Raw genomic sequence first — 10433 nt, forward strand, 5'->3', positions numbered from 1 at the left:
GCTGCAGAACCGGTCTCCGCGGTGCGCGCCAGGCACCGGCCTCTCTGTCTCGTGGAGTCGGCGGTGAGTGCGCCTCTCCTCGCGGTCCCGGCGGGAGGGCGGTCCCCCAGCGGCCGGGTGGGGTGGGCTCGGGCCGGGAGGGTAGGGGGGCTCACCCCGGGTCCCCTCAAGCTTTGCCCGCCCGGAGCTCCTCTGCTCCCGGCGGCCAGAACCGAGGGGTAGAGTAGCGCTTGGCGGCCCGGGGGGCGGGCGGCCTTGCCCGTCCCGGTGCCGCGCGAGGCACAGACACCGCGCGCAGCCGCCTGGAGGTCCGCGCGGGCGGCCGGGCGCGGTTACAAGTTTGCGCTTTGCTTCCGCAGGGCGCAGCCGCGGCTACAGTGTAGCGGCTGGGGCTCCGGCCCCACCCGGCCTGCGGGGGCGAGAGCGGGCCCCAGCGCGACCTTGGGCCCGGGGAGTGTGTCTCCGATCCCTGTGGGTGCAGCGGTCTGAGGTCTAAGCGCAGGTACGTCCCTTTTTTTGAAGTGAAATGACCCAGGCCCAGAGCACGTGGCACATGGCGACCAGAGGGTGCCCGGGCGCCGGTTTGGTGCAGAGGCCGGAGTCTAGCCGCCTAACGTGAAGTGCATTTACCTTCTCGGCTCCGCGGGGCAGAACAGCTGCATCTAATGGGGTCGGATCGTTAACCGGGGGGTACTGGCGAGAGCGGCCTGCAGGACACCGGAGAGGACCCCACGTCGCCCTTTCCTGTGCCCTTTTAAGGCTGACTCAGTGCCTTAAGAGGCTAACACAGAAGGGTAAAGCAACTCTCCATAAAACCCAGAGAAGAGATGGTAAAACTCCTCTTTGGATCCTGTCTGGAGTCACAGCTGAGACCAGAAAATTTCCCTCAGTTTGAGCAGCTTTTGTGTTATTTTTACACAGTCGTGAGCAAAGTGATACATTTAACCTTAGCGGTGGTGATACCTTCAGGCCTGCTCTTAAACTCTGGGGATGCCGTCTAGTGTTTTCTAATAGATAGGGGAGTTTGGGTACCTTGGTTGTCTTTGAAGGCGGAAGAAATCCAGATGGTAGAACCACATGTACACAAGGCTTTTTCTGAACATTGGAAACAAACAGAAGACGACATGTCAAAAGCTTCTTAACTGTTTAGTCATTCAAAAACTCTTTTTTTTATAGGTTGAATACGACAGGTACAAGCCGTTGATGCTGGAATGCTGTGATGCTGCTATTTTAACTCAAAACCAACTTTCAGGCTAAGTGTACTTGAGGAGGTCAGGCATTGTTGTGTAAGTTGTAGCAGCCATGTGTCCATGCGTCGGCACGGGAGTTCACACGCAGTAGCTGGTGGTGAGAGAGCAGTGCAGTGGGCACCTCATTTCCTTCTTTTCATTTAATTCTCACAATTATGTGAAGTCAACACTGTTCTCTAATTTTACAGATAAAGCAACATTATGTCCCCCCACCAACCCTCAAAGGACTCTGGACCACCCCTATACCCACCAGGGACACAAGTCTTAGTCAAGGATGGGAAGGAACTCCAACCTGTATGGGAAGGACCTTACCCAGTTCTCTCATATGATAAAGTTCCAGGGATTGCCTGTTGGGCCCACTATACTAGGATCAAACCCTAGGTACAGGCTGAGGACCTACTTCCTCTGGACCTGGCTTACACCTTTTTTGCAAAAAAAGACCCCAAAACAAACCAGAATGCTTCTAAATTCCAGGTAAGGCTCAGTAGTCTCTTCTATTATCTCCTAATTCACCCTAGCTAATTCCGGTAGCGCTTATCAATTGGCCAACCGTATTGCCATTACTTTACCATTCAATACCACCTGCTGGGGATCTATAAAACCAACATCTCTGGAATTGGGGAGCACTTACTGCTGATCTAGTCCAACGAGAGCCCCCCCAAATCCCAATATTGCCAAGGAAAGCCCCATAAGGATGTAACCTTTTACTAAGGGCGAAGGGCAATTGTGTCACTCTTATCTGTGATTCTCAAAACACCCTACATTTGAATCCCCAAAGGGGGCCCCTATTTCTTGAAAGAATTCATGAAAAAAAAAATCTATAGCCCCTCTACTTGACCCCCTAACCACAGCCACATTTTCAGCCCAGGGAGTCCAACTCTGGGGAACCAGATTCTCCATCAGAAGGGGAAGCCAGGCCTCGGGAAAGTATTCTTATGCTGACATCCAGGTAACTGAAGAACTTACCCCTTCCGAGGGAATTTCCTGGATTTGGGGATCCTGTGCCTACCTGGCTTTGTCCGCTGGGTGGAGAGGTGTTTGCTCTCTAGGCTATGTCATCCCTATGTCGGCATGATGACTCCATAGCGGAATAACAGCTCCCTTTCCCTCCTCATTTCGGAAGTCATCTAAATGGACGAGCAGGGTTTCTCATCCTCTGCCATCCTCCTGGGGGGAGGGGGCAGCTGTAGGAGCCTTACTGGGGATCCAACAGCTTTTATCCCAAAATAGCTGCTGCTCTAAGACAGGAGAAAATTAAACATGTTAGAAGAGCAACTTGATTCCTTAGCCTGTAGCCCTTCAGAACAGAATGTGGTACCTGTATACACCTAAAGGAGGAATGTTGCCTCTATATCAATCAGGGCAGGTACAACAAAACACCAGACATCTTTGAAAGGGCAAGCAACAGATTACTGGGGACTCCTTCTGGAATGCCAAATCTTGGCTTCTCTTCCCCTTTGCTGCGACCATAATTCTGGCTCCTAATATTTGGGCCCATGTCACCTTAATTTATTCAACACATTCCTTATATAGCAGCCATACAGCTCTGTCTGAAGGATACCGGGTCCTCGCTCCCATGGAACAGACTCCTTATTCCTGGCCCCTGGTCGGACGTCCGCACCCACATCCCTCAGCGAACTGCAGGCATGGGAACCCAAAGCCCCACAATGACCCCAATCAGCTTGAAGCAGCCAGAGCAGTCTTTGCCCAGAAGACCCCAAAGAATTGGGTTCCCATAACTTGTGGGGGAGGGATGTTAGGTAGGAAAGTAGACCACCAGTGGTAGTGGCTCGAGCCCCCATCACCTATGTGTGGCCCTGAACAGGAAGCCTTACATGCAACTTTTTGGCTACGTGACCTGGAAAGACATTTCTCTTGAGATGTAGTGTAACATACTGAAACAGGTTAGGCCAACTGGGCGGGGGGGGGGGGGGGGGTGAGGACCACAGGGCAGCTATTAAGAATTAAGTTCTTCACAGCATTTACATTGAATCTACAAAAGCTCCAAAATTTGGCCCAAATGGAGCATATGTCAGTATTTTTTAAAATGAATATTGCATAATGTAAGAAGGGATATAAAAGACAGTGGTGCTAAATAGAATAGGAAAGTACTGGTGGCGATGGGGAAAGTTTTCATAAGGGAAGAAATGTGACTGCAGTGAGATGAACACGGGCAGGTGTGTGCTAGAAGTCCTTCCTGGTGCCCAGCTTAATGTCAAACTCGTTTTCTTAAAATCTCTAATAAAGGTATATAATATCCACTTTGGAGTCAGTGTTTATTTCATAATGCCACGTTTTTGTTTTCTAAATTTCATTTTTTTTCCATGTTCTATAAAATCCAGCCTTATAACTTTTATATTTATTTGTAATTTATTTTTTGTTCGTTCATTGCTTGTACTACCCTATTTTAGTTCACAAAGAGTTTGAATGTAGTTTACAAGAATATATTCAAATGAAATTCTAAAAACAGGAAATTGTGGTATGGGGGAACTAAAGTAAAGTCCGGCGTGGCTCTGCTGGAGCGTTGTCCTGTAAACCAAAAGATAGTGGGGTGTATGAGGCGGGAGGCAACAAAATGATAAAGTCCAAAAGACCCCAAAGTACATAAAATGAAACACCCAGCCCTAACCTGTTTGGCTCAGTGGATAGATCATTGGCCGGCGGACTGAAGGGGGTCCCAGGTTTGATTCTGGTCAAGAGCATGTACCTTGGTTGTGGGCACATCCCCAGTAGGGGGTGTGCAGAAGGCAGCTGATTGGTTTCTAACCCTTACTCTCTGTAAAAAATCAATAAAATTTATTAAAAAGAGATATTCAAAAAAAGAAATCTTGAAATTTCCCCTGGATCTTCATAAAGAAGGTACTGACCAACCTCAGTTTCAGTAACCTAAAGAGTGCTTAAATCTTTTAAACTTCCATGTGTCCACGGTTTTTGATGCTCATGCAGAATACTTCCTAGCCAAGGTGATTTAGCATACTTAAACTCAATTTTTTCCAAAGTCCTAGTTATGTGGCAAGAGGATTATCAGTTTGCACATGTGACATTGGGGAGAAAAGGGTTCTGGTTATCAAGCAGACAGGCCACACTTGACTGTGATGCTGAAACTGACTGCACACAGACGGTATGCTCCAAGGATTGAGGGGGAAAGATGAGGAACATTGAGCCCAGTGCCTTTCTACTCTGTCCATTAATTTCTCCAAGTCAATGGGAATATAAATTCTGACATTTTTCTGCTGATAGTTTAAGGACTTGCCTCTAGCACTTGCCCTTTAATCTCACCCTAACATTTCAGCTACAACAAATCTTTGGAATCTAAACAAATTAAGACAATCAAGAAACCTTAAATTTCTTTATTCTTAGAGCTTATGAAAATTACCAAATATGCATGAAGATATAATTCAATAAGGCCCTGTGTATTTTTTAATTTTTTTAAAGAAAACCCAACATGTATTTCATCACTAAATATTTCAGTATTCATGTCAATAGAAAAGAATCATACCTGGCAACAATACCAGTAGGATTGCTAAGAAAATAATTTTAAATCCACACTCAGTTTCCTCCATTGTAAAAAATAAGAAAAATCCTATTTTACAGTGTGAATCAAGATTCAAATTAGGTAAAATACTTTTATTGATTTCAGAGAGGAAGGGAAAGGGAGAGAAACCTCAATGATGAGAATCATTGATCAGCTGCCTCCTGCATTCCCCACATGGGATCCAGCCCACAATCTGGGCATGTGCCCTTACCTGCATTTAAACAGCATAATATATATTTTTTAAATTATTGATTAAGGTATTACATATGTGTCCTTATCCCCTCATTACTCCCCCACTCATGTCCTCACCCCCCTGTTGTCTGTGTCCATTGGTTAGGCTTATATGCATGCATATAAGTCCTTTGGTTGATCTCCCCTTACCCCCACCTGCCCCTACCTTCCCTCTGAGGTTTGACGGTCTGATGGATGCTTCTCTGTCTCTAGATCTAAACAGCATAATATTTTCAATGCCCAACAAACAAGAGCAGTACTATGCAGTGCTGGGATGTCATTCCTCTTTGTGCCTGCAGAATATCCCATTGATTGGATGTCCTGAATTTTGTTTATCCATTTATCAGTGGGTATGCCTTTGATTTTTTTAAAACCATGTCATGTCCGTTGTCCTAGAGCAGGGGTTCTCAAACTTTTTAAACGGGGCCAGTTCACTGTCCCTCAGACCATTGGAGGGCCGGACTATAGTTTAAAAAAAAACTATGAACAAATTCCTATGCACACTGCACATAACTTATTTTGAAGGAAAAAAACAAAACGGGGACAAATACAATATGTGTATTTGCATGTGACCCGCGGGCCGTAGTTTGAGGACCCCTGTAGAGTTTCACATGCTGGCTGATTGCTTACTCCTGATGCTGTTTTATTTGTTTGTTTTCACAGACTTGAGAGGAACCCCCTATTCTTGAAAAATTGGTTGTCAAACTTTAGGGTGTGGAAGAACTACCTGGCACGACTGCTAAGGGTGCAGGATTTTAGGCTCCATCAGTGGCGAGTTTGATGTAGACAAGAGAGGGCCCAGGAATCTTCAACACATGAGTTAATGTTGATGCAGGTATTCCGAGAAGGCGTTTTGAGAAGCTCTGTCTTTAAACCTGGATTTTACTGACATTTAACATTTCATAGGAAAGCCCAACAAGCAGCTGGTAGGTCATTGCCTAAGGCTTGTTAGAAATATTACTTACAGAATTATTGAAAGGGGTCTCAGTTAATGGGTGATGTCTTCTGGGTTGGAGGTAGACATTTGAAGGAATGAGGGATTTCCCTTGCCGGGTAGCTCAGTTGGTTAGAGCATCGTCCAGAGATGCCAAGATTTCGGGTTCAGTTCCACGTCAGGGCACATATAAGAGTCAATCAATGAATGCAACAAACCGGTTTCTCTCGAATCAATACAAATTTTTAAAAAGAAGGAATGATGGGCAAGAGAATTGTGTGGTGGATGCCAGTCACCCTGGAGTGAGTGAAGTAGCCAAATGTAGCTTGAGAGGTAATGAAGCTAAATAGCTTCCACGAATTAAATTACTGCACAGATAGATCTTTTACAGTATTGACTTCAACATTCACAGATGCACTCAGATTAATTAATGACAGTACTTTTGAGTTCAGGAAATCTTAATTCTTAACCTGAAGCCGTTTTCTTTTAGGCGACCAAGAACAAAGTAAGTTGCAGATATTCAAAAGAGAGCAATCCTTTTACTCTAGAAATATGCTACAAGGAAGTACAACCATTTTTGCTTCAACACTTTTTCATTATATTTTCCATTATCTAAATAGAGTACTTTACAACACCAAGAACTCCTGAGTAGAAAGAGTTGTTTTCCCTTAATTTAATGACAAGAATTTGCTTTCACTTAATAGATGAGTGATGCTTTTAAGGGTCTTTTAATGGTGTCAGAGCAGCCGGAGCAGCAAATGGAGTTCCATTTGCTCTGTGTGCCTCATTAAGCTATCACAGAAGAGGGTAATGTGGCCGAAGGAAAAAACCACCACCAGTGCTTTTCCAGGCTTTGAGGGAGAAAAGAAAGATTTTAAGATACGAAAACAGTTTTGACGTCCCAATGTTTTTCCAATGGCGTTCATAGGGGAGCCATCAGGGGAAGGGAATCTTTAATTCTTGAGCAATAACCTCAACTTCTTGAACTCATTAGCCTGACTTGTAAGGGGTAAGTGCTTACAGCAACAGTATATTTTAAAAAAACATTATTAGGTAACATTTCAAGCATGCATACCCCCAAATAAAGAGAAGGCTGAAGCTCCACGTACCCAGCATTGAGCTTCTTCAATTAGCAATAGCTTGCCCATCTCATTCATCTGACCACTTACCTTTTTTTCTCATCATTTTCAAGGAAATTTCAGACATTGTGTCATTTCACCTGTAAAAAGTTTTCGTTTGTATTTCTAATTGATGATATTTTAAAACATAACTATATGTCATCACACCTAATATATTTTTAAATTTTTTATTGATTTTTTTTTAGAGAAAGGGAGGGAGAGGAACCATCCATTGGCGGTTCCACTTATTCATGTATTCACTGGTTGCTTCCGGTATGTGTCCAGACGAGATCAAACCCACAACCCTGGCATATCAAGACGATACTCTAACCAACTGAACGCCCCGACCAGGGTAACAATATATATTTTTAAATTATCATTCAAAACCTGGTCCATGTTTAGATTTTCCCGATGGTCTTCTAATCAGAATCCAAACAAGATCTACACATAGTATTTGGTTATGTCTTTAAGTCTCCTATTTTGTAATAATCCTCCTTTATCTGGGCACTGGTTTGTTGTAGAAATTGGGTGATTTGTCCTGTAAAATGACGCACATTTTGTGTTTGTCTTTTTGCTTTCCCTTAGTGTATTTTATTTGTTTATTTCTTAGAAGCTGGCTGCCCAGTGCATCGTATCACCAGGCACAAAATGGCACAACCCTCCCATCTTTCTAGGCTGCACTAGGGGTTCAGGGGGTGTTGGTCTGATTTCCCCATTTCAGTGTTAGCCACCACCCTTTCACGGAGTGTCTGTTTTCCCTTTATGTTCATTCCTTACACTCTTTATCTCACTAGTAGCTGTAAAGAAGTAATTAAATGTGAGAACCATTCCTTCTGCGTCTAATAGCTAGACTTCCACAAGGAACAACCTCCCCTCACAGACTATTTGGTTACTCCATAAATGTTTATACAGGGAAGGCTTCTTCCTTTCCTTTCCTTTCCTATCACATTTCAGAGTAATATAATCTCCAGTAAGGATGGGGAAGTTCCATGTTACGAATTCAGGATTCTTATATGGCTTACATTTCATCAGCAGTATGTTTTTAAAATTGGTGCTGGAGATGGGATCATGCAATGTTGGCATCCGCTTTGTGAGACAGTTACTCAAAGTCTGACCACAAACGGTGTTTATGTCAGAACCCCCTGGGTTAGTGTGTAAATTCCTGGTCCCCACCAGGACCTGCTGGGTCAGTCTTTGGGAGTAAGCCCTGGGATGTGCATTTCTAACAGACTGCTGAAGGGATTTCTAAAATGGCTATGGAATGAACACTCTTATGGGGCAACCTCCTCAGAGCTTGGGGAGAAAGCACCAATTGGGTACACACCTGAGCAGTTACTCCAAAGAAATTAACTCCGGATAACCCCCGAGAAAGGAAGTGTGTGTGTGTGTGTGTGGGGGGGGGGGGGGGTGGATACACTAGCTCCTTTAAGAAGGCCTACGTGGCACCATGCAGTGCTGGAACCTCTAGGTTCAGACACAATCTAGGTTCTGACTACCCCCCATTGTCATTAAAACCCTGGGAAACTTTTACAACCGTAAATTCTGTACAAGGTTCTGCAGGGCATTGAGCTAATCTCTCTTGTGGATTCCCACACCCATAGCTTCAGATCCTGCACAGCTGCTGTTTACTGGGGCCAGAGGTTCCCACTGCACCACTACTCACTTCAGGTAACAGGGCTCCACCTCCATTTAAGACGTGGAGAGCCATTTGCATTTGAAGTATCAATTAGCGCTGTTACTCCTTCTACTTTTGAATTGCTCATTACCTCTAGGGAACTCACTTTCAGTATTTTATTTAAAAATCCTCTAATGCTTGACATTTTGAGCAAAACATTTGTTTAGTTGATTTTCCATAAAAGTGATGATCCATTTTTGTAATTTGCCTTTATTTATTGAATTTTAAATAGCATTGTTGAATATACTGACTCACAAGAAAAAATATAGATGCTTAAAAAAAGAGCCAAACTTGCAGATCTTGTCAATTGAATTTTTTGCAGATTAGGAAAAGCTAAACTACTTCTCTCAGCTTAAGAGAGAATGGGAATCAGGTTCCTGAGGTGTCACGGAGCCCCTGGTCTCTGGATGGACGCAGCCACATTATATGCCAGTCTCGTTCTGTGTAGTGCCAATATCCAGCCCATAGAAAGGGCATGGCAAGGACAGGCTGGGCATTCCAGCAGAGCCCTCAGGGGACCAGAATTACATGCAGCCTGTTTTGAGATTCTTCAAGTTGCTGGGGAAGTCCTAACACTGTTGCCTTCAGCAGAAACCTGGCCTTCAGACTTCGGCTAGGGCAGGGGTCATGAACTCTGCCTGTGAGGCCAGGACGACAGCTCAGAGGAGTGAAGAGACTGGTGAGTTAGGGAGACACATCCCCACCAAAGGAGGCCACCCCCACTCAGCTTCTGGCGTTTACCAGGACTGTGGACCCTGAATAGCTGGGGCGTTTGAAGTTTTATGAGATGCTAATAATCTGAACTTGATGTGAGCTCTCTAGACATCAGATGTTTACAGTAATTCAAACGGACTTTAAATACAGCCATGATTCCATTCAGTGTCTGTGGGCCACTGTTTTGGGGCTTGTGATTTAGGGGATACAGTACCACGATGAAATAGAAGGGAACTTACATTTTCCAGATCAAAAGGAGTGGAAGTTAGAGTCCACGGCTGGTTTGCTGATGCTGTTAGCGGAGACTCAAACCATAAACCTTACAGGGATAGACTAGCTGTATTCTTTAGCCAGAGGTTAGATGTTTGCTGTTGTGTGCCATCTGTCACCTAGATGCTCAGGATGAATGCATACTGATCAGGGCAGAGTCATAACTCAGAGTCCACGCTCTAGTGATTGTGGGCAGTGGTGACACTTTCCTCTAAGGATGCTATCACATTACAGAGCTAGCCCCCGCCCCCCCCCCCCAGACTCCTGCCCCCCATCCTCAGGGGAAAACAAAGCAGAGTATTTCCATGGATCGCCTTATAAAACTCTAACCCTGACTTTCTGGGAACGAAGGTGGTGGGAATTGAGACGGACTGCTTTTGCCTTTCTGAAGAGCGATAGCCAGATAGCCTGCTCTGCTGGGGTTGGATTTCAGTGTCAAGTTGTCTTCTAATCAGTCAGAGGGAGGCTGGCTATATAATTACAGCACACGGTCGTGGTGACACTTCATGCTAACTAAGTGCACCTGCAAAATTCACCTGAACGTTGGGAAACTAAATCGAGTTCAAGGAGAAAGTTTAGATGTAAGAAAGTACATTGAATAAAATTCTGTATCCTATAAAAGGCTAAGTGTGGGTGAACTACAGTTCTGGTTCTGGCTCTGTCTGCATTTAACCTCTCCTGGCTCCAAGTTGGTTGAATTAGACTA

At 44.7% G+C, this 10433-nt stretch overlaps 1 long non-coding RNA gene across 1 annotated transcript; it reads left to right on the forward strand.

Annotated features, from left to right (window-relative positions):
* On the forward strand, nt 1-3510 carry LOC308530233. Its single transcript, XR_013996832.1, has 3 exons — nt 1-63; nt 360-502; nt 1177-3510. It is a non-coding gene; the product is annotated as an uncharacterized lncRNA (long non-coding RNA).
* Nucleotides 3511-10433: the final 6923 nt, after the last annotated feature.

Source organism: Myotis nattereri (genome assembly GCF_964212035.1).
Source record: "Myotis nattereri genome assembly, chromosome: 1".
NCBI lineage: Eukaryota > Metazoa > Chordata > Mammalia > Chiroptera > Vespertilionidae > Myotis > Myotis nattereri.